General features: G+C 35.9%; 2 protein-coding genes across 3 annotated transcripts in view; one reads left to right on the top strand and one right to left on the bottom strand.

Moving 5' to 3' along the window:
• LOC310896699 (dermatan-sulfate epimerase) overlaps positions 1 to 25728 on the bottom strand; it is a 202226-nt gene that overhangs the window by 126912 nt on the left and 49586 nt on the right. The gene's annotated exons all lie outside the window — the stretch shown is intronic.
• The window catches only part of COL10A1 (collagen type X alpha 1 chain), a 90097-nt gene that overhangs the window by 26578 nt on the left and 37791 nt on the right, over positions 1 to 25728 (top strand). The window contains exons 2-3 of one of the 2 annotated variants that reach the window (XM_083829315.1): positions 560 to 12354; positions 16438 to 17492. The gene's annotated coding sequence lies outside the window, so the exon portion shown is untranslated. The remainder of the gene's footprint in view (positions 1 to 559; positions 12355 to 16437; positions 17493 to 25728) is intronic. The other variant, XM_083829316.1, reaches the window with a different exon arrangement.

The following is a 25728-nucleotide window of genomic DNA, read 5'->3' as shown; positions in this document are numbered from 1 at the left end:
GCAGTGAGAATGAGAAGTTTCTCTCTGGGGCATGGAAATTTCCTTTCTCCATGAGAAGGGGAGAATACTACTTTTTTTGGCAAAAACCTAGCCTAGTACAAGAATGGTCATTATGGATAGCAGTCACCCCACCTAACTTCAGAGGCTGACAGTCCCTAAATCTGTGCAGGATGGCAAGGCTCCTTTTATAGTTGATGGAGACCAATGGGTGTTTCTAGTTCACTGTTCCTCCCATCCCAGTGTACACAGATGTCTAAAATAGATCATGTGAGTCACACGCTACAAATACCTGTGTCTTTCCTTTGCTTACAAAAGGTATCTAGACAACAGATGCCTAATTGTCGATGTCCAGTGTTCATCCACATGAAATTCAGTCAGTCTGGACAGATGAGATTTCTTAAGTTATGCCAATTAAACACAAACATCTCTAAAACAGGAGACAGTAAACAATGGTCAGGCAAGAATGAACTGGATTAATGAACACCAAATGATTAAGGGCGTAAGACTGTCTGAATATGATCTCTCCTTTCCATTCTCTTTTTCCTCTCTTTCGTTAAAGGTGCATTTTGACTATGTAGGTAGAAAAGACACCCTCAAACCTCAACTGTCTTCTGGAAATACCAAGAATTTGGGAAAATGAGAGGCCTTATTATGAATACAAGCTGTAACAGAGGACACAGAGACAAAATAAAGCCTTAAGCTAAACAATGATATGTAGTTTTATTCCTTTTAGTTGCATTCACTTTTCTCAAAAAACTCTGTAACTAAGCTGAATTGAAAAACAAACAAACAGGGTCACTAGCTGATTCTAATCCCTAGCTGATTCTGATCCTAAATATCAGGGTATTGCATCAATATCCAAGGGGTAACAACATGAGTTTCTCCTTCATTCCATGATCAGGTTTAAGAAGCTGCCAACAGGGTTATTTTTGAAAAGGGTCTCCCAGTGACCTCCGATTGTCACACAAACCCTTTTGCATTCAGCAAATAGTGCAGAGTATTCCTGATGGGACACATAACACCCTCCTTTCATATTTGCAAAGAATATTGGCCTTTATTTTATTAGCAACTTTCCAAAACCTCATTGGCTAAACATTTGAATAAACTAGCTAAATAATTCTCTTTCTTCCCACTTTATACAAGAAATACATATATATACATATATGTATATGCATCCAGGTGTGCTTGATGGAGAGGTGTTTTGATTTCAAATGAAAATATTCAATTGTGGTATTCTTTGTAACTATACTCCCTTGTTTATTGAACTAGGTTGCTAGGACCATGGTCCAATTAATTCAGAGGAAAAAAAATGAAGGAGCAAACAAAGCAACCGTGGTCCAAAATGACAATAATTAGTTGTGTTTCTCCTTTCCTCTAAAGCAAGAGGGCCAACATGTTGGACTCCAAAAAGCACTTCTAAATCTAGACAGCAAAAAGGCCCATACAGTCATGGGACAGCAACAACCACTGTATGAGGCATATGTCTACAGATAATTGATCTTTTTTCCTTTCCACATCCTTCTGGAAAACTTATATAACAATAATTCTGCAATTTTCACTGAGTGATGTAATGCCACTGCAATATTTTCTTACATTTCATTTGTAAAATGTCTCTTAGCATTACCTTTTAATGACTCAAAATGGTATGTTTATATATTAGTTAAAATGTTTTGAGGAAGTTGTTCGGTCACTAATATCACAGCCTTTTTCTTTTTACTTAAGTAATAATGCAGTTACTGAAAATAAGCTTTGATTTAACGTGCATAGCTATTTATTTTACCTCTAAAATAAGCTCCTCAGCAGAGAGGGAAGACTTCCAAACATCTTTTCAAGAGCTCCCTTGAGATGCATTTCAAAATAACAGTCCTCTCCAGCAAAAAATTGCTAAGAAGACCAACATGTCCACAGAGGACACCTGAATTTCTCTATATCCAATACTCACATATTAATTGGAACCTGAATCTCAAGGAAAGAGAAATCCTATTTCATAATGTCTCCACATCCAAGCAGACAAATAACTACATCTGAAAAGCTGAGAGCCTAAAATAATTGGGAAAAGGAAGAATTGTCAAGATGAAAAAACAAATCACTCCTTGAAAAAATGGTAACACAAGCAAACACCAACAACTTTTTCATCGAGTGGAAAAAAATGCTCTAGGGAAGAAGTAGTAATACCATAGTAGAAATCATCGTGATCCCCAAATTAAATGAACACGTTCAGGGAAGACAGAGTTGCTGAGATAAGAACAATCGTAGTCAATGCACAAGCAAAGCTTAAACAGCTTGATTCTACTTACACGTCTGTTTTCATCTCAGAACTCTGAAAAACAGCCATCTAATAACAGATCCAATAAAAAGGATTTTCAATGAAGATGTTACTTTGGTAAAGCTACAAAACAAGCTCAAATCATAACAGGATTTGTACCCACACCAGAGAATAAAAAATGACTTCAAACTCTTCTCACACCTAAGGCTTTGTGCTAAGCTTAAGATAAAATTTGAGGGAAAGAATAAGTAACAGCTTGGAGGTAAACAGACAATAGAATAAAATGGAACATGGCTTTAGTAAAGGTAGGTCATGTCAGACTAGCCTGATTTTTTTCCTTTGATAGGATAGCTGATTTTCCAGACAAAAGAACTGCACAGGGAGATTAGATTTTATCTGAACTTCAGCAGAACATTTGATAAGGTGTCACGATGGAGATTACTAGGTAAACTAGAGAGAAGGAAGATTAGAAAAAGAGCCTAAAGGTGCTGACTAAAGTTACTGTTGCAGATGAAATGCCAATGAACTGTGTTAAAAGGGGAAACTCTGGGCTGAAAACAGGTTACTCCAATAGTTTTCCTCATGGATTAGTCTTGGCATTCATCTTGTTGATTATTTAACTTTGTGATTTCACCCCTAAGGTAGGGGTTGATAAGGATTGATCGAGAACAGCCCTGCAGAGGAGGACTTGGGGATACTGGTGGATTAATAATTGGGTACGGACTGGCAATGTGCACTTGCAGCACTGAAAGCCAATTGCATCCTGGACTGAATAAAAAGAAGCATGGACAGCAGGTCAAAGGATCACCTAGCCAGCAGGTGATTCTCCCCATCTACTCTGCTTTAGAGAGACCCCATCTGGGATAGTGCATCCCGGTCTGGGATGCCCAACACAAGACATATGGATCTGTTAGAGTAGGTCCAGAGGAGGGTTGTGAGACTCATCAGAGGGCTTGAACACCTCTCCTACGAAGAAAGGTTAGGAGAGTTAAGGTTGTTTAGCCCAAAGAAGAGAAGGCCCTGGGGACACCTTATAGAGGCCTTCCAATATACAGAAGGTAATTGGAAGAAAGATGGAGAAAGATATTTTACCACGGCCTACAGTGACAGTTTTAAACTGAAATAAGGTAATTTAGATTGTACATAAAGATAAAAGTTTTTATGATGAGAGTGGTGAGACAGTGGAACGCAGGATGCCCATAGAAGTTCTGGATGTCTCGTCTTTGGAAGTGTTCAAAGTCTGGCTGCATGGGGATTTGAGTGACCTGATCTAGTGGGAAGTGTCCCTGCCCATGCCAGGGTGTTTGGAACTAGATGTTTTTTAAAGATCCCTTCCAACCCCAACCATTCTATGATTCTATGAAAACAGATAGCTTTGCAACAGAAAACAAACCCCCAAACACTGTAGGAGCAAGAATCATGTGAATAGTTAAATACATCATGTCACTAGGCTCCCCTGCAAGGGAGAAGGCCTGTTTAATCTTAAAAACATGTAAGAACAACAGGCTATAAGATTGCCATGAACAGATTTAGGCTGAAAATTTTCTTAACCATCAGAATAGTGAGGTTTTGGAAGTACCTTCTAAAAGAGTTAATGGAGGCTAGAAACCTGGCTAGTTTTAAAAGCAATCTAGACAGTTTTATGAAATAGATTTTATGATGCAGGGCCTTAAAAGAAGAGGCTGTACTCATTGTGCTAGTTTTCTGTTTGCCCGAAAGACTTAAAAAGCTAAATTCCTAACCGTAGTTGGGTTGAAATGCCTTGGGAAAAAAAATAAAATAAAAAAAAAAATCTCCTAAGCTCTTCATATATTTTTCCAGTGTATCTTAGTATATTTACACAGGTTTTCAGACGGAAATAACACATTTGTCAATTCTGATGACAGTAACAGAAGTGTCTGAATCAAAAGCTAATGCTTTTCTTTATGGGAGCATGTTAATCTAATCATATAAAACATTTATGCATTTTTATTTTTTTATTTTTTTCCAGAAAGAATCGAAAAAGAGTGATTTGAGCAATGGTCTGGTTTAATACAGATGAGCCTCCTCTTGAAATCTGATCAAATGCATTTTTTTTTTATTTTTTTTTATTTGGAGAAGTTAAGCACATCGACTTTTACTGAAGACCCTTTGTTTTTTCTTTGAGCTTTTTGCATATGCATGCTACTAAAAAAATTTAATAATTAGTAAATTAACATATATCATAATTAAAATAAATATTGTAACTTGAATTTGTTAGAGTAATTATGTTTTTAAAATTTCATATAAAATATAATATTTTAAATTTATCATTCAATAAATCTACTTCATTAATGATGTCTTTATCTAAATCTGAATTTGGAAACCTGGAAAATTTCATCCAAAAATCAAATTTACAAACCCCAGCACATAGCCACCAGACGGTTATATAGTATGTCCAGTTTAAATCAGCTCACTATGAGGCAACAACTGAATAATCAGATGTTATTTCCTCCCCTAGGACTTCAAAATCTCACTTTGCTGTTTTTCCATATGCCAATCATAATTATAGTGATACTAAGTAGCTATGAACTGACTCTACATTTATAAATGCATCTTCTTGTAGTATCATATGGGTATCATATGTTGAAACAAGCACTTAATGACAAACATATTAGAACTGTAAAATAAACGGACATGAAAAATTAAAATTGTTAAATGAAAACTCTTCATTATCAACCTTACATTACCTCACCCAAGAAAAAGGAGGCAGTTAACTAAAAAGAAAAAAATGAATATTTCACACTTGATAAATCACCTTTTCTTTCATTCATCTTTGAAAAGTCCTCTGAAGCAAACACACATTATCTAAATTTTGTAGGGGAAATGCAAAAATGAAAAGTGGTTATTTCGAAGTCACACAACAAGCTTTCTGCAAAACTAAACATACAGCTATACCCTTTGATTTTTCTGTGCTGTCTTAAAACAGTCCAGTCAATTCAGAGATACCAATTACACTGTTTACAGATAGTCTTCTTAAATGAGAAACCATTGAGTTAAACCTACTGATGTAACAATTACTAGATGCAATTAGAAGATATTAAATTTTCCAAGGCCAGCAAGTAGAGTTTGTTACCTAATTTTCACAAAAATAAGCACGAAATGGGTTTCCAGTCCATTAAACAGTTCTACTAACCTCAGCCTTAAAACACACATAGTTTTCAAAATATGATTAATTTCTGATAGATTACCAACAAACTGGAAGTAATATTTCAAAGATCATGTATATATCTTAAAATTATTTTAGCTGTACTATTGCACAATTTCCATTCGGTCATTAAAAAATTAGGTCCATAAATATAATTTCTCCCTTTACCAGGGATATGGCTGGCATTGTGCTGAGATGCACTAATTCTGTATAGTCAGAGCTATATTGCAGCTATAGGCACATGGCCTATTAGCTCTAACTATGGCCTGAAGTATCAGTTTCATGCAAGAAACCTTTTTTTTTTTTCCATACTCAGACAATTGTCATTACGTACCCCTTATGTTCCCTTTCCCACCCTGCTCCATACATACTGTAGAATTTTGCTCGTATAATCAAAATAAGGGCATTTGATTACCCTAATGGTTCATGTATTGGACAGGCTGACTGAATTTTAGCTGAAGCTCATATGGTCTCTCTCTCACAGAATTCTTTCTCGAATTTGCTAAACATAAACGCCTACATAAAAGGTAGTAAAACAGATCTCTTACTTTCATCCAGTTACTGATTCTAACGAAGCTTTTTAGGAATTTAATTATATCTGAGCTTGTAAAACTCCTTTGCAATTTCCCAAAAGTCTTCAGTTTATCTTGTGACACACACAAGCTTTCTTTTTGTGTTCACATAAACTCAGAATGTGTTTTCTTAGAAAGTCAAGATGAATATTTAAAGATAGGAGAATTAAATAGCGTCATACAGGATTGCTTTGCCAACCTGAAAATATGTCAAGACAAGGACAAGTATAATAGTAGAATTGTGATCAAATGCCAAAATTGTATAGAAACATGGCATCTGCATACAACTAAAACCACTGCGAAGTAGGGCATAAGATTGTCTCAAAAAATAAAATAAAATCAGTATACAGGAAGACTGAATTTCCACAGACTAATTTGAAAAAATGGTTAAAGATATCAAATGTGAACATGGTAATGACTGAAGAGATAGTGACTGAATTCAGTGAGAACTTGATTTGTTCCTTTACATGAAGTTTTAGTGTCATTCTCTTGTGTACAAAACACAAGGGTCTTGCATTAGGGGCAATCTTATCCAACAGTGATATATAAAGCTATTTAGACAGTCTGGTCTCTCTTTGTTAACTAGCTGTGTTAATGAGTTAATTAGCTGTGAGGAAATATATATTGCATAGAGAAACTGCATCAGAACTAATGGTATACATTGAAGACTAATTGTAACATGCTAAGTGAATGTGGTTTTAAGGTTAACTTTTGAAGCAAAGCTAGAGATTAGAAGAGCAGAAAAATCACTCCAAGTGTTGATGTCTTCATTTTTTCTATGCATTCAGAACAAGATAGCTTCAATATTTTTAATATAAATATATTGAAAAATATGCAGTAGTTTGACCATATATGAACCATATGTCGTCATTACCTTCCATCTGTCTTTTCTAATTAGTTTTACAATACTTTGATACCATGTGATAAATTAAGGGAACAAGAAAGAAGCCTTAGCTCTAAATCTCTTTACTGTCGACAAATTCGTTTTCAGAGCTCCAAGCACTTTTCTTTCTTCCTGTTAACCTCTGTGTATTTCTGTGAACTTTTTCACTGAAATTCCCAGTTTTCTTATGAATGTTAATGGACCTATTTTCTGAATGTGCCAAGTATTCTGTGGAAGCCTGCCTGGTAACAGGCACTGGGCTGGAAGTATTTATTGCCATAGTTAGAAGATGCTCAGCAGACTCAACAGATGCCCAGATCTTTCTCCTGAGATGACAAGCTTGCTCTTCTAGCTTTTGTCCATTTGCCTGTTAAAGGTTTATCATACTTACAAGTGCCAGCTCAGTATTTTCATTAATCAATAGTTAATAGGCTACAGTAGGAGCCACTCTATATCCATGGGAATAGGGTCCAGAATGTTAAGAGTAGTATTCATTACAAAGATTTTCCTAATGAGCTTTAAATATATGCTTTTACTCCTGCTCCCCCCAAGAGCAGCATCAGCAGCTGTAATAATGAAACAACAACAAATATCAGGGCAAGTTCCCAAAGTACATTTGGCAGGTGTTTTTTAATGACTGGAAAGATTTCCACTAAGTATTAAACTTTTTAAGAAGGATTTTTTCTTTAAGCAAATATGACAGTAGGAAACATTTTGCCTTATCACTCTCTCAAACTTTTAACTTCCATCATTTAATTGCTGAAAATGCTGAAAAGTAATTCAATGCTGACACAAAGCTGAGTGCATTTCTTTTATTTTGCTCATTTTGGATATCCATTATCACCTCACTGTACATTCTTTCATTCCTAAATGCAACACTGTCCTCCCTCAGCTCTATTTACCTTTTCAGAATTACTCTGCATTTTTAGATAGTAGAAAGCTTTAATAAGCACCTTTAGCCTGCTCCCAGGCTTTAGCCTGCTTCAATCATTTTAAAAAGATCTAGGAGTCTCTAAGGACATCAAATATTTTTCTAAGTTATAATTGATCTTGGCATTCATAGCTTGGTTCTTGTCTGAAGACAGATGACTGTGAAATCAGAACACAGGTAACGGAGAACTATATCTGATGGGTGAATGGGATTGTAGTCTTCAAGTGTATGGATGAAACAAGTCTCAGTTATATGTAAGAAAGTGAAGATGAAGACAAAATTGCAGCCAGATCTTCTAAGAGGCCACAAATTCTTCCACTGTTGAAAAACACCCGTTTCTCTTTTCCACAGAACAGCACATTAAAGCATCTTGTTTTTTTAAAAAAAAAAAACATTTTAAATTTCATGTAAAAGAAAAGATTCTCTCTCCACTGAAACAAAAAGAATGCAAAACCAAAAATATATATATCACAATTCAAAAGTTTAACAAAACAATATGGTATTTGTCTCATGGCTTTCCAAGATGTTAGAAATAAATGTCAACTTTGGGATAAAGTTACTGTAAAACATCAAGAAGTAATTTTTTTCTTCAGAAAAAAAAAGCAGCTATAAATGTTGTTATTTTTTGCAAACCATAAAAGCTTGCCTGAAATGAATTACTGAATAAAGCATAGGACAAAGACATCCCTATTTTAATAATTTTCCATAAAGCAGTATTTTTTCTGTTTTCTAGAAGAAACTTCAGAAAAAGACAGTCTCAAAATTACATGCAGTGTAATACCTAAGTTCTCTGTTGATGCTAGTCTGTTGAAAAACATTTAAGTATCAGAATGAAATATCTAGTTGAACTAATTACCTAAAATTGAGTAAAGATTGTGGACTTAAGATTTTATTCCAATAACCTGTTTGGAAATAGAAAAATGATAATTCCTTTTGGATTAAAAAGATTTTTGTCCCATGTTGTGTTTTTACCAGTATCATAATTAAATGAGTGAAACAGTAACAGCGAGTTACAGAACTACCATATGGACCTCCTGTTAAAATCTAGTAAGGCTTTGTACAATGGTTACCAAATTTATGTTCCGCTTAGGTGAAGAGAAAGCCAAGGAAGTGGGAATCCTCAGCAAATCTCTGAATTGTTACTTAAAGAATCTTGACTGTACAAGTCAAGGCTGAAGATACAACCCTATCTATTTTTCTGCTGTTCTGCAAGGCATGTCTTGGAGCATACCGACTTAGGACAGAGCATTTACAACTAATGGGGTATGAATTATGCATGGTTAAGTACTAGCAGAGGCAACACAGAGAAAACTGCATATATGTGCACAGAGAAGAATAAATACAATTTGTATGTTAGTAGTATTCAAAGTTACTATTCAAAACTGATATACCATTGGTGTTGATCCTGTGTCCCCATTGAGAAGATTGGGCTTTTCAGCCTGGAGAAGAGAAGGCTCTGGGAAGACATTTTTAGGCCTTCCAATGCCTAAATGGGGCCTACAGGAAAGCTGGGGAGGTACTCTTTGTCAGGGAGCGTGGAGATAGGACAAAGAGTAACAGTTTTAAACTACAAAAGTGTAGATTTAGATTAGATGTAAGGAAGAAATTCTTTACTGAGAATGTGGTGAGGCCCTGGCACAGGCCACCCAGAGAAGCTGTGGATGCCCCATCCCTGGAGGTGTTCAAGACCAGGTTGGATGGGACTTTGGGTAACCTGGTCTGGTGGGAGGTGTCCCTGCCCATGGCAGGGGGGTTGGAACTCGATGGGCTTTAAGGCCGCTTCCAACCCAAACCATTCTATAATTCTATGATATCTTTGTTGAGTGGAATAGATACCCAAGTAGCCCACATTATATAACTGATATCACGGGGCTTCTGTGCCCCATCTGGATTCTACCTGTCTTCTGCTGGGGGGATGAGGGGGAGCTCAAGCAAGAGCAGTGTCTCAGAGAAAGGAGAAGAATGAAGGATTCTGGCATCTGCAGAACACATGACCAGTTGGGCTGTTTTGCTTTGTTCTAGTTTCCTTGGGAATCACTTACACTCTAGGCAGCAGCCATTATAGAAATATGTCTAGTTTTAAGGTAGATATGGGCCTATAAAACAAGATATGAGGAAGAACCTATAAACAAAGGGTTAACCAACATCAAAACTACAAGCATCAACTGAGAAAGCAATGAGATATTTAAAATGTGGGTTTATGGATTACAGAAAGGCTTTCTACATGGGTTTATGAATTACAGAAAGGCTTTCTACCCACTTGGATGTCAGGAAGAATTCTTACGGCACTACGCTGTACATAGGATGGAAATTAATTCATAAATTGTCTCATAAGTAGCTGTGACCAAATGAAACCCTTAAACTGCAGTTAAAATAGAAATATATCCTTATCGTGCTATTTACAGACTCAAAGCATTGTCGCTGACTTTCATATCAGAAACTCTAAAACTCCATTGTCAGTGGGAAAATTCAAGATTTTGCACAATATAAGAAGTAAAACAAACAAACCTAGATGAAAACTTCTATAGGACCAAAACTCCACCACTTGCATTATTTAGATGGCTCTCAAGGAGAGTGATGTAACATGGTTTGGATCTCAAAACAATGATTTCTGCATATATGTATGTTTACTGTTTACAAGAAAAAATATTTTTCTAGAATTATAAGACAGACAACTCTTAAGTTTTGTAATATCAACACCTAGTAAAACTCAGTGACCTTTTAAAAACATATAACTCAGAAACCTACAAGTTTTTTTGTTTTTAAACTGCAACTTAAAAAATACCTAACGCTAGGCAATGCAGGATCCAGTATAATCCACAAGAAGGAAATTCCAAATTTGATCTTGAAAATCGATCCCTAAATGAAGCACAATGTACGAGATATATGGTGTGTGCAATATTCCTTTGCAGCAATTTCAGGGAAGACAAGTGAGAACAGATACTATTTCAAATTTAATTCTGAGCATCATTGTATTTTTGTGTTAAAGTTATATCCTTACATTTTAAAACTAAGCTGCTATGTGAACAAGATTTTCTGGAAGATGTTTTCCCATTCTAATAAGAACAAGGTTATTAAGCGCACTATTGCCTAACTATATTTGTAGTTTGTCCTAACCTACAGCAACTTACGTAGTCATCAGGTCTCCTAGGACTGTTACAATAATCCCATATGGATTCCTATACAGTTACACAATTCCACAGAACAACTGCTGATTTCACTAACTACACTGAGTTCCAGCAGCAAAATGCAAGTTCAAAATTAAACAATCCCTCCTCCCCCTTGATTCTACTGATTGTCCCTAAGGTTTTTTTTGTTCAGTGAAAATAAATTCTTGCAATCTACAATCCCAAATCACCACACACCCATGTCATTCTAAAACTATTGCTTCATATGGAAATGTTAGATACTTGCACAACTGTCTGTTAAAAAGAAAATCCAAGTATCAGTTTTTGTATTAAATGGAAGAAGAGTAATTTGTTAAAAAACAAACAAAAAACACCAACCAGTATTGAAAGTTATAAAAACTAACTACTGGAAATTTATTCCAGTCACTTGCAATCCACTGCTGCCAAGGACCTGGATTTTAGAACATCACCTCATACACAACCAGAAATAAATCTAATTCACCACTAAAAATAATTGAACTATTTTAAATTAAAAATACACTATGTTTAAATTCCTTATCACATTTAATGCCACCATGAGAAAAACCCTTAAAGTCACCTACATACCAGATAATTTTTTTTCTTAATTTTAAACCACCTTGAAACAAAACAGTAGAAAAAGCATGCAACAGTGAAAACACTATTTGCTAACATAAGGCACAACACACATCAGGATTAAATATACATATTATATGTGTTCTTTTAATTATCTGGATTCAGAAAGTTCAGAAAGTCACATTTTCCTTAGCAAATAAAGAAAAATTGCTTTCAGAATAAATTAGTATTTTCATTTTGGAGTTCCTTACTTTCAGGCAGTTATTAAAGGACAAAAACAAAACGAAAACAAGCAAACAAAACAAAACAGTAAAACAACAACCAGAAAAGATACTAGCAGGTTAGACACATTTTCACCTCTATGTTTCATAAGCAATTATTTGTATTCTTGCCTATTTTATAATCCAAACTAAAGACTGCATCATAGCCTGAAGGTCAAGGAAATCTGTCTTAGAAAGACTAAAAACTTTACAGATATATCCCTGGAGCAGAAAAAAACAACTTTGATATCAAAACAGTTAGGGAATGACTGATGCAGAGGCCCCTAAATCCTTACCCCTCAAGAAAACAAAACTACTATAACTGATAATAGAAGATAACCCAGGACCCTTATAAAGTGACTGAAGAATTGCAGTTATGTCCCAGCTGTGAACTTTCCCAGCTGTTCCCCATCATCTGTAGATAAGAGGAGCAGAAAAGTAGGCCACCCTCTAGGTTTTTATTTTATTTTATTTTGTTTTATTTTATTTTATTTTTTAAAGGGAGGGAAGCGAGCAAGTGGTTGCCTGCCTGCCTAACCAACCATGAAGAAACTGTGAGACCTTACTTTTATTTTAACTTGTTTAGCTTCTTGCTTAAGGTATGCACTTGATTTTTGTAGGATAGGCTAAATATTTGTCAATTTACTTTCTTCTTCATTGTGTAATTTGCTTCTGGTATTAGCTCTGTACCATCAGCAATACAACCACTGAGAAATGGAAACTTTCCCATTAAGATGCTTTTAGGGAAAAGGACTTTTTTCCCGTAGCGAAAAGAAAATGATTCTGTCTATTAGGCTGTACCTATTGTAAGGCTAAGGCTTCTAATAAGAACCTGAAATAAGACTCATGTCACATGTATTAAGAGCTAGTAACTCTTACTAGATCATAAGCGTTTTCAGTGGCTACCCAAAAGATGAATTCAAATTAGGAACAACAATCATAAGATTTTTGTTCATAATCAGTCTCCTAAATCATCCAGTTTGACCCAGATTATGGTATATCACTTTAATCCTTTGCTTGCGTAATGCTTACAGAAAACTCTGTTTCCTGTAAGAATTACATACTCAATAGCTAAAGGAAGCTACGCTTCTACAACACCTCTACAACACTTCTACAACATCTCAATTTCACTTAAACATTTGGCCTCAGGTTCTTCCTCCTTAGCAACTAAAATCCTACACGTTGTTTTGTTTGTTTCACTAGAGCAGAACTGGATAATGTGCACTCATGTTTCATTTGGGGAAAAAAAAACACAAGGTACACTAAATATGTTCATGTAACTGAAAGCTTTATACAGTTTTATGATTTAATGCCATTAACAAAGAGAAAAGCAAGGTATCTAGTAACAAAGTACCTCAGAAGTCAATTGCAGTGTTTTATACTGCCCTGTAATTTATTTGCAGAAATTTGCATTCTTGAGGAAAAACAAGAAATGTGACTACACATCAACATGATTTAATTATCTTTAATTTATTCTAAATTAGAAAAGTAATGTAATTGTGATTGCTAAAATACATTTGTATGCTGGATTTACTGCAACAAAGTCAGTTTGTATCAATGTTTTGATTTTGGAGCTTTTATCTAGTATTACAGGTATTGCAGTGATGAGTAATTCAAGACAACAATCTAAATGTTGGCTTACAATCAGAACAAGATTACAAGATCTTGTTTTAAAATCTTTTAAAAAACATCTGCCCTTCAGGGGCTTTATTTGCTGTGAAAAAGGCATGAAAAGGATGAATATTTAGCTAACGCATCACACCTACAGGTAGGGTGGGTTGGCATTTCCATTCCAGAATCCTAAACTTACCAGCTAATCAGGACTTTCCAGGCCAGATGGTCATGTCATGATCAATTTCTTTACCTTTTTAAAACATTTTAAAGTATTTCAGCAAAATGGCGTAACCACTGCCATGAATGCAAAGAACATAACAATGTTCTAATCTCACACAAATAGTCAGAAGAATTAACCTAAAAATCATATTAATAAGAAACTCTTACTTTTTCTTTTGTCGTATAGGTCCTTAAAATTATGTAACAGAACAGGCTGTCTCCTGGTGTTGAAGTGCTCCGTCTTTGTTTCAGTGACAATCTGAAACACACACTTCTGAAAATTGCATTATGGATTTATGCAGCTAAATTCTCCAAAGATTCCATCTTTCCTGTGCCTTTTCCATTCCCACACAGCAGTTCTGTGCCAGCTGGATTAATTCATTATTTCTGTGTAGAAACTCAGCACACCCTGGTCTAAGCCTCCTCAGTATGAGCAGAACCTCGCCTGTCATTCCTTCCTGCAGCAGAGAAGCAGCATCATGCCACAAGCATAGCTGAGAGCAGAGCTTCTCAGTTACCTTGGTAATCTGGAGAGGAAGAAAACACCAGAAATGACCAAATCCTGAAGAAAACTGGGGTGGAAATCTGCAAGGAAACAGATATGGCAAAGTAGGATGGGGGAAATAAGACGGGTGAGGGAAAGACAGAATGATTTGTTGCAGAAGAACTATGGTTCATCTCGTCCTCATGCCAGCCAAGTTAACTACCCAGCAGTGACATGTGAAAGGCAAAGGGAATTTCATTTAACTAAAAAAAATATAAAAAAAAAAAAATCAGAACTGACTAAGACTTGAATTCCAGCTCACAGATGCAGCAAGTCTTTTAAGGACATTGACAGCTGACATACAGTCAATTCGTGTCTTTCTCAACAGTTCTGCAGCACTTAACACTCTTGACTGCAGATACTGTGGTCCTAAACTGTGAATTTAAAGGGATATTTTAAGGAGGTTCATGTTAAAGGGCCAACCCAATAAGTATTGGTTAGGAAATGTTACATTCATTGTCAGATCTATCATAACAAGAAAGTCATGCATCCATTAAGTGAAACAAACAACTATGACTGAAGTGCCAAAAATACAGTGTTGTATTCCTTCTACCTTATAACCATGCAGCTTCATTTTCACCTTTTCAGATGCCAGGCTCAACACCCTATTTCTATAAGCCTTTTATATACTGGCATAAATACTTTACACACAACTCTATTAATGTTGGCTTTCTTATGACTGCCAGTATTACCACCTACCTTCTCACCATCTGAGAGTTTTACAAATATTTATAAACATTTATCAGATTCCTATGAAATACTGGTATTTTATTATCCACCTACTACAAGGATCCCCAGTTCCCTGAAGTAGGGAGATGCTGTGGCAGGTATATCTACTGATTCTGGATGCACCTTTTCTTGGAGCCTTTTTGTTTCTTCTAAATTTATTTACAAACAGAAAACCTATTGACTTATATTACATCACTCTGTTCTGACCTTTTGCATTTCAAGGCCTTTGTGCCTGAAGGGTGGTAAAAAGAACAGCACAAAATGAACGATCACCTGCGAAGAGATGGGTGGAGGAAGTCTAGAATCTGATCCTGCACAGGAAAGCCTATAGGAGCTTTGCCATTGACTTCAGTGGCATTGTAAGCTTTTCTACCCTTTGCATATGAACTATGTGTCTGAAACCAACGCCAGCACTCCTGTATTGCTTGACCAGGTTCATGAGTGCTTTTTCCCTCCTTCACTTCCCTACTTTATCCCACATATTCCACATCTGCAGTACTCATGTAGCAACAACCATCAGCCAATGCATGCCTACATCCTGTAGGGACTTCTGGCAAATAAGCATGTATTTTCATCATGTCTATGCATGGTGGAAGTGAAAAAGGCTGCGCGTGAGCAGAAGTCTAGCATTCCTCACTTCCATGTGTCACATTTGAAACCTTAGCATTTTTAACATTTTTTTTTCTTCTACACTGCACATTTATTTACATTTCTGTCCTGATAGGCAGATTGTTTTCTATCTGGCAGAGTTGGTGACAGCCTTGAAATCGGGAGAAGTTCTGCAATTCAGTCTCTCCCAAAGCCATTGCCAAAAATGCCACAGAAATGAATGCAGTCGCTGCCTCCAGAGCAGCAATTCTGCAGAGCTGGCATTCCCACTTAGTCCTCTTTATTGCATTAAACCACAATTTTCAACCAAGTGATTTTCATTTCAGGTTTAGCAACTGACTTGCAATTTGAATGAAATTATTGTCACCCTGGAAACCTGCTCCTCCTTACTGTGGATGGACTTATATTAAATAGAAATCAGGCAGACAAGCAGCTCTCAAAGAATATATTCCTTGTAGCAGGATCAAAAACATCTAGACAATTTAGTCTTGCAAGACTTTGGCTGCATGCAGAGAAGAATGAGAATAAAAAGTATTTCCCACATCATTTTACAGAAAAGTCAAGGCCATGGAGCAGGTTATAATGTTGATATATAAATTCTGAGGTATTTTGCACTAGATTTTGAAAATGTTTTAAAATGTCTTTTAAAGTAAGGTGCAGGGAACATGATAATTAAGGTTATCTGTATAAACTGACAGAAGCATGTAACTTCTGACATATCATTTTGAAATAACATAATACTGTAACTATAATGGTGTGTAAGAACCACTCAAGAGTGTAGATACAAGTCTGACCTCAGAGAAATGTCATAATGAAAAAGCGACTGTAAAAAAGACTTACATGCCAACCAAGGGATACACACCCGTCACTCTCATCTTCAAGATTTATACTTAATTTTCTAATCTTTGTTTCTTTCTTTCAGGGCCATGGCAGAGACTGAAAATAATCCAAGAGCAAATTTTCCTTCCTTCTATAACAGAGAACTGTTTATGCTGAATATAAGTATCAGCATATGAGATATCAACAAGATAAATCCAACAAGATAAAACAAGAAAACAAGCTAAAATAGGGATTCAATGAAGCACAACATAGTCATCTTTGAAAGTGTGGTATAGGACTACAATAGGCATGAAAGAAGTGTTTAAAAGATGGAATATTCAAATCACCCAAATCAAATATTTGAATAGATTCAGGAGTGGAAATGGAAAGGTGAAAAGAAGAAAATATTTGATTTGAGATTATACCTCTGGATTCCAGCCAAGACACTAATAGTTTGGATTTACCTATCACTCCTTAACAGGGAAAAATAAAAAGAAAAAAAAACACATAGATGTTCTATCTGACTGGTGTACGTGTAGGACATTCACAGAAGTAGAAAAATGAAAGAATTTGTAAGCTCCTCTACAAGGCTTATTGCCCCTTTCTGAAATCTGAGTTTTGCTTCAAGGATATGAATAGAATAACACACATAGGAAAATGCCATAACTTTTTGTCCATTTTTTATTAATTAGAGAACATAAAAGAATTTGTTTTCTACTCTCTAAGAAGCCTGTGACGTTAAAGAGACATGTCAAATAAATTTCACACTCCTCTTTAGTAGAGAGAAACAATAACACAGAGGTTAAATGAGTAAGATCCCCAGTCCCCTTCCACCTCTCATACAGAGCCATTTTCTGCTGGAAAACAAAAAATTACTTTCTCCTGGAACTGAATCAGAAGGCAGACCCGTCATTCAGTAGCCAACATATGATTCAGCTCAGCTTTTCAATAAGTTATAAAGTCCAAAAGCCACCAAAAAAGGGTTTTTGAATTAGAGGGCTGCCTCATTTTAACTCTTCTGAAATGCTTGCTGAGCACTCCTGTGAACCATGCCTGCTGCAAGAGGAGCACCTCTGAGTTAAGAAAGCAGTGACTATCGGTGACAGCTGGCAAGCAGACACTCCCTCTATCGAGGGACAGCCTTCATTCAACTGAAAGGTAGGACAAACATGAATTCCTGTAGCTGGACACTGTAAAGTTACTACTAGATCCATGATTAAAATACATAGCAGTGACAACCCTCCCCCAGCAATATTATTTTTAAAGAAGGAAATCCAACACAGTCTTCTCTAAAGAGAAAAATAACTAAGTTTATTACATCAAACAAGATGCTTCATAAAATATGCTGGTTTTTGCTTAGATTTTATGATTATGCTAGTATGCATTGAAAAATTGAGTAATAAACATTACTGCAAGTTGGAAAAAGACATTCCATTCAAGTCTCGGGAAACGATACAAATGTTAAAATAGCAATAAGTATTCCACTCATGCTACATTCAGTGCTGGAATTGCAGAACGATTTAGTGATGCCTTCAAATGCTTTTCATATTCTTTCACGTAATGTACAAAATCAGAAAACTATTTCTGCTGTTAATTAGCTCGTTTCCAAAGGGATGCATTTTAAACAGGAGATTTTGTTCTACTTGTTAAGCCAATTCAAAAAAAGTACTACTACTTGTCTTCCAGATAAATCATGTTATATTTTTACTAGCCTGATCATTTAACAGATTACTAACAATGAATATTTACTGTTTAAAAGTCCTGTTGAAAATAATCCAGAGCAGCCTTGTAACACTTACAGTAGCAGTTTGCAAAACTGCTTGAGCTTAACAAAAAAGTGTATTGCACAAATGTAATGAAAAATTAGGCTTAAAACAAATACCTTTTTATATTTATTTCTTTTATCTGTTTTGATGGTTGCTTTTATTGTTTAAATGCTTTGGAAATGCTGCTACATGAAAAAAGTGGAAGAATAGCTTACAAAAATGAATGTGTTTTTTTGGAAGCCGCTTATCACAGCATTAAAATTGAGGCTGCATTGAAAACTGTCTTTATTTTTTACTTTAAACACGATTTGAACTGATACCTGGCATACCACTTCTTTGTTGTTGTTGTTGTTGTTGTTGTTGTCATTTTTCCCTTTTTGTTACCTTCCAGGATTTCCTCTAAATTGATTTGGCTGGGTTTTGGCCAAAAAGGGGAGAAAAGGTTTTTGTGCTTCAGATTTTCTTTTTATTATTATTTTTAAAGTCTGTGAAAACCCAGTAACTTTTAATGAATAAATTGTACCTGAAAATCCTACTTTGAACTTTGTGTTCCTCATCAACAAACTGTCTTATGGACTTTATCTAACCTAAAAACTTGTGGAGTTTAATATTCGAATACTTGCCGAATGTTTGAACAGACAAAAATAAACTTTCAATGCAGATTCCAGATGACCCTCACCATGCCAACTGCTATAGCTCCACTCTACAGACATGGACAAATTTTTAACATTTTCAAAGTCAATCTAAAAAAATAATAATAAAAAATCTTTATTAGAGAGTTTCCATGTTATACATTTCTACAGGAGGGCCCAAATTTGGCTTAGGAAGCCACCAACACAACTTCTTCTGTCACCTTATCTTCATGCCTTATGTTACAGCTCATATTGTGAAGTGCAGGTATGGGTTTATCTTTCCCACATACTTCCTGCATACTCAAAATTAAATGATACATGGTGATGACCTCAAAGAACTACAGTTTGCTCAATATTTTCAAAAGTACTTCACACCTACTCAACTTGTGGACTATAATACTGTTATTTTTATTACATTATTTTACATTACGATCTTTTATACCATGTTATATCTCTAGCGTATTTACTTAAAAGCATTTGAACCAGTTCTACTACCACTTTTGCCATAAGGTTTTCTAAGATGTACCCTTGGTCTTGCATGGAAACACCAGGACACTTGCACGTGAACGTGGTCCAAAATGAGTGCGTAAAACAAAAGCATAAAGGCTGTCACAACTGCAGCTTTTGCTTATTTTCCACAGCCTTTCTACACAAGAAGAGCGTGGAAGTAGAGAATCAAGGAGAGAACACGAGTGCTACTTTCGTTTGTTACCTTTGCTTAAGGAAAATGAGATTCTTAAAGCTTTCCCTCATCCACAATGCTCCCCCAAAACATTTTGTTTTTCCCCTCTACTTCCAATTTCTTTCCAATCCTTTTACCATCAAATTCTCCTACTTAAGCTTGTGTCACCCAAGTACTCCCCCATAATTATTCTTTCCCTGATCCACTCCTTCTGACCCCCTGCTGCACCTAAAATCTGCTCATATCAAAATTCACCTTCTCTCAGTCCAGCCTTGTAGCTCCTACTTACTGTGCTCAATATTTTTTTTTTCTTTTTTGTGTTTCCACTTCTATATAACAAAATAAAACCAGTGAAGACACTTGGAGAAAATGATCGGCACTTCTAAAGTTAGACACATGCATCTAACCTGATTCAGGGCTCAAGACTGAATCTTAATGTTTGTGACCACTTGCAGTTGGATTGATACTACAAACTCTGTAATGGATCACCACCTCTCTAGGGAGGGTCTATTCAAATGGTTCATCCTGCACCCCAACATGGTCTTAGGGACCATCTATGACATGGATGATCCAGGCGGTCTGCTGCAAGTAGTTGTCACCTCCAGAGATCTGCATACTGACCATGAGACTACCCCTTGCTCTCCCACTTGTGTCACACACCGGCAGTTGGCAGCAGAATTGCTCTGCTCTTCCTTTGAAGCTTTTCAGCATGATGTATGGCCCCTTGGCCAGCTGTGCTTGGTTGCTGTTATCAAGAACTCAGAGATGCACTGCTATTGTATGAGAGACAGGCAATGATACCCTGAAGTCCCTTCCTAGAAACACATAAACGCCACCCCATCACAATTTGCCATCACTCAAGTGGTCCCATCCACCAGTCCAGGGGGATTTGTGAGAGAGCTTAGCCCCACACCCCCTACCAACAGAAGCAGTATTAAAATCAGAGAGAGATGGAAAGCACCACAGAGAAAATATCCTTCCTTTATGCCTAAATTGTATTGTCTCCCCAAACTATTAAGAATTAAAAGCCTCTTACTTTTAAACACATTTTTTTTCATGTAAGGAAGCCAATAATACTTTCAAATGTAACAGCAAAATTTGTATTTGTGCAGAAGATCCAAGTAGCCTGTTAGAAAGTGCAGAAGCCCCTTCCTTCATTTTAAAATGAATGTGCCAGAAAATTTTCTCTGGTAGATCATGTAGCCTTCCTAAAATTAAAGACTTAAGACTTTGTGGTTGGTAGAAGTTCAGCATGGCTTGCCATGCAAATTGATAATTTTGCCTTTTAAAAGCAGCTTGCAGAAAGAAAAGTATGCAAGTTAATAATCTTGGGCTAAATTATTTTGTGGTATAAATCAAAGGAGAATATCTTTAATAATGTAAGATGGAGGGAGAGAGAAATGTACCAAACAATATTGTTTTCCCTATACACAGCTGTTGCTGATTTGGCTTTAATTTCCCCTAACAGTCAGTTAGTGAATGCAATTTTTAAAGATTCAGCATATCTTCCATTCACAGCCTTAAAGATCTCCAAAGTGTTTAAGTGCACATGTAAGTTAAATCTTAAGATTTTTATTTATCTTTCTATTCCACCAGGGCTTATTTGCTATGCACTACTACTTACTTCAAGCCATTACCTCAGTTTAGTTAAAGCTATTATTTACAGACATAATTAACAATGTTGTTTAAGACATTTATGGGGTGGATTGGCATAATAAATGTACCTTATATGGATCTTCATTTAAGAATCAGCAAATTAAGTTAATTGTATCAAATATTGTTTTGCTATGAACACGTTTTTTTAGAAAACATTTTCTGTTAAAGCACTTGCTGTTTGGTGTCCATGTATTTTTCACAGCTTCCAGAACATCCTGTTGCGTTTTGGTACTTCCCCCTCTATTTCTATGGTTAGTAAACTGCAGAGCACCATTGCCTTCTGACCTCGAGGCCAATTGGCACAGTCTGGTCATAGCCACAGTAGTCAGTACTAAAAAAGAAAAAAGGTTAAAAGCCTATATTCAAATGCCTGCTGGTAAATTTGCTATCCTGCCAAATTCTGTAACTCTAAAAGTGTGCTTACGGATTACCTGGGAGCATGACAACTTGTTTGGGCCAAAAGGATGACAAGGAAAGTTTAACAACTTACCAGTGTAGACAACAGACTTCCAGGTGTCTGGCACAGGTCTATTTACTAATACAGGCATAGCCTACAATTACCATATTGGTGGCATTTCAAAAGCCTGTCAAGTAATTTGCAGATCACTTACAGCATAAAGGAATTAGCAATATCAAACTACCATAGCTGCTTTACTGAATTACCTTTATATCTCATGTATGTGATCTGCTCTGGATTGTCTAATGTGGTAAGCAAATCTTGCACCGGAGACAGCCTGAACTTTCACTGAGTTTAACTCTGACAGCAAAGAACCTTATTCTTGGCTCCTCCAGCACCAGAATTGCTTTTCAGCTTCTTTTCAAGCTCAGTGGTTTTCTGCAAACATATGGGAGATTACAGATCACCAGCCTCTTCCTCTTTATGACTATTTTCCAGTGGACTCAGCCTGATCTTTCAGTTATGAATCACTTATCAATGCCTCATGTGCAATTTTCACAAGGCAGTACATTATTAGTTACCAATCACATCAGTGGCTCCAAGTGCTTAATTTTCATTTTGAATGCTTTCCAAGAAATAGCATTAGAGCTATTTATTTTTGCATTAAGTCATTTTCTGAGTCAAGTTCAAAGCATAAATATATTTCATAATTAAAGATTTGATACATTTGACTTCCCCAAATTTAATTAAGATTAAGGATGGAAATGGTTGTTAATTATTTGGGGGATGAGAAAAGGGATAAGTGTTTACCAAACCAATTCAGATAATTCGTTCAGATTCACTGCTGTCATCACTGACTTAATGGTGATTTTTCTTCAACATTTTATGCTCTGAAAGGACTCGTTCCATTATCCTCGCCATCGGTTGCAACAGTTTAATTATTCATCTCCAAAATTTTATTGTAATTTGGAAAGCCCACTCTCATATTCATTCACTACACAATTCAGGGAAAGGTTACTTACAAACCTTTTATAAGTACCATCCTTCTTGAAAGACAAAGAATCACTTTAAACATTCCTTCTACTAGAGTACTTTTTGAGTGCCTTGGCAGTAGGGGTATGAGAAATTATGCTACTGAAAAACTGGAAAATTTTTATTGAAAGCAAAAATAAACTTGAAAATACTGCAGTAGTACCTCTGTTATGCTGTCTGTGTTGCATGGCTGGCCCGCATCAGCTATGATACAGTCCTCCACTCACACTGGAGAGAGGAAGCACTTTCAGAAATGATGCCTCTGGGTAGAAGTACCACGGGTACTGCACACATGTAGCCAGCTACTCTGAGACTGTCAGCTTTCACATTGAAGAAAGAAGTGATCAGTTTCATCAAGAATAATCATGAAATCACACATTTAAGTTCTTCCATGAAAAATATCAGCTATGTAGATTGTGCTTTTGGTGTAAAACAACTCAACTTCAGCAGCAATTCTGAGATACTGAATATTGTTTGTGAAACATGGGAAAAGACAAATAACACAACTTGAATAAAAGATAAATCAGTTGAAAATAGTTCCTGAACATGAAATAGAGGAACAAAAATTTGGCTAAATCATACGAAGGTTATCTTTTAGCTCAGTGTTTATCTGTCTGTAAGACTTAATGCTTTACAAGTGGAAAACACAGAATAAATAAAACACCAGTGCCTACTGGTTCGGAGGAAATAGTAGAGAAAAAAAAAATCTATTCAGCAATTTACACAAAGAAAAAACATAAAATAATGTTGGGAGAAATGTCTTGATATTTAACTAAATTTAACTAAGAATGTCTGCCTTTTGCAGAAAGACACACCTTGGGCCTGTACCACCGATCCGTTAAGACAGAATCTGTTTAAGTCTCAGGAAGTAATTTTGGGGAGTAATGTTTCAGAAGTGCCACTCTTCACAGCTCCCTACCCAGCAACAAATAATGCATGGATTCTTTGAATAACAGAGGTTGTCTTTCCCAGTAATGATGTAAATGTGAAGGTAATAAATGAAGAAAGATAGGCTGTACACACTGGATCCCTTAAAAATCAAAATTGGCCATGGAGAGCAAAACTGCATGCAATGATCAACTCTAAAGCAGAATCAAAATGAGAATAATGTGACTCATCTGTATGTTAGACGATGGCTTAGTGTTTCCAAGGAATAATGTGACTCATCTGTACGTTAGACGATGGCTTAGCGTTTCCAAGGAAGCATCACATGCAGTGGTTGTAGTCTGTTTGGGGCATTATCTTGAGCAGCGCCTTTCCTTTCCTTTCCTTTTTTTTTTTTTTTCCTTCTTTTGTTCACATTCAATTAAATCAATTTCATTCACATTTTAACTGGGACATTTAATAACACCTTTATACTATTAGGCACCCATTTAGATATTTAGAATCTAACAGTATCTAAATCGCATTGAGATAAAGCATCTATATTTAAATATCCATTACCTAATGATTATCTTGTCTATCTAATAACCAATTTGGTAACCAAGAGTTAGCAGAAAAATGAGTTTTTATCAGGATCTAAAAAGAAGACAGCATGATAGGTGCATTTAGCACACAAGTATCGTCAACTCCAAATATTCAAATGCTGTGACTGAAATCCCAAGAAACATGAAATTAAAACCAAATTGAAAAGGCTTTTGATCTTTTCATCTTTTAGAACTATTCTCTATGCCTTGCTGTTCCTCCTCTTTCCCAAGCATCTACTTAGGACTATTGTAAGTCTGCTGGAACATCTGTTCGACAAAGTACGTCATGACATTCTTATGACAGTTTCTTTATGGAATCATCTACAGCCAGAAGTTTTAAATAGATTTGATCACATTGCCTGTGTTTCAGTGAAAACACAGATATTGCTCTTCTGTTTGGCATATGCAAAGTTGTGCTGTTTTTTTGAACAATGGGAACAAATTTCCAGCATTCCACTCTGTCTCCTTTTGTATTGCTCTCTCTTTTTCTTCTTGCACACTTTCCTGCTCCCTCATGCTTCTTTCTACTTCACTTAGCTGTTGCCAATACGTGACAATTTTCTTTCTGTCACCTTTATGCTCCATTTTTCACTTCTTCCTATGATGTTTATTATATGACAAACATTTCTGTATGGTGGTCTCATTCCATTTCCCTTGAAACAGCATTTTTGTTGAGGACAGGAAAATGGTAACAAGTTTGCAATAAAACACATATAATGGGTTTAAAGGCAGAAATTAAAAATTAATTAAAATGCTTCACGAAAAGTGAGGGGATTCAGAATTACTTTAACTTCAGGCACTTTCATACTTGAATTATGTAAGATATAAACACGACAAATGATTCATGGATCTGTTCTCCTCGCTCCTTCCATCCAATGCTGATGAAACCCTCTGTGACATTCTTTAACTGTCTAAAATGGAAGAAAACTAAACCAGCGAACAAATTTGGTCAGTTTTAGCTATCTCAGTTAAAGCTATCTCAATTTTAACTATCTAAGAAGAACCTGACAGTTACCACACAAGGCACAGGGGAAGGAGAAGAGCACAGGATGGGGAGAAGAGGACAGAGCCAGGGCAAAGAAGACCTTTTGGTGGCAGCAGCACATTTGATGGGCTCAGCTGTGAAACACTGACTTAGACCATAAAGATAAACACTATAGTTACTCATATAATTTCACATTTGCCACAGGCTACTAAGCACATATTCACACACTACTGTTTTGCTGCAAAGTAATTCATTATCTTGTGTGTCACAAAATTAAAGCACAGAAACAGCTACATGAGAATACAATTGTGCTTTGGATGCTATACCCATGCTGGTGGCTTATCCTTCTGTCCCTGGGATGCTGTGAATTAGCAGATCATAATAGCACACATTACTTATAAAATTAAGTAGTTTTCCCTGGGAATATACATAAACAATGTCAATGGCTATGACATTTTTGGGGAAAAAAGAGTAACGAATAAGCACCTGTCTTGCAGAAATGTTGGGGATCCAATTTAGGAGGTACAAAAACATGCAGTTGATAAAGATGTTGTGTAACACGTGTGAAATCATTTAAAGTCATAGCTTAAAAATAAGAGACAGATGTTAAATTTGGAATAAAGTTCTTCTCTTGGCATTTTAGATGTTAACTTTTGTAAAAATGTCTCGTACTGTTACAATTTTCTTAGGTTTATTCCAATCACTTGTTAGGCCAAAGACTATCTTGAAAGTAACTAAACTAGGAAGTAGCATTATATTACAAAGAAAAATAAGGTAA

Source organism: Anser anser (assembly GCF_964211835.1).
Source record: "Anser anser genome assembly, chromosome: 3".
Classification (NCBI taxonomy): Eukaryota; Metazoa; Chordata; class Aves; order Anseriformes; family Anatidae; genus Anser; species Anser anser.
The sequence above is the reverse complement of the archived record's forward strand: the minus strand, read 5'-3'. Positions and strand labels throughout refer to the sequence as shown.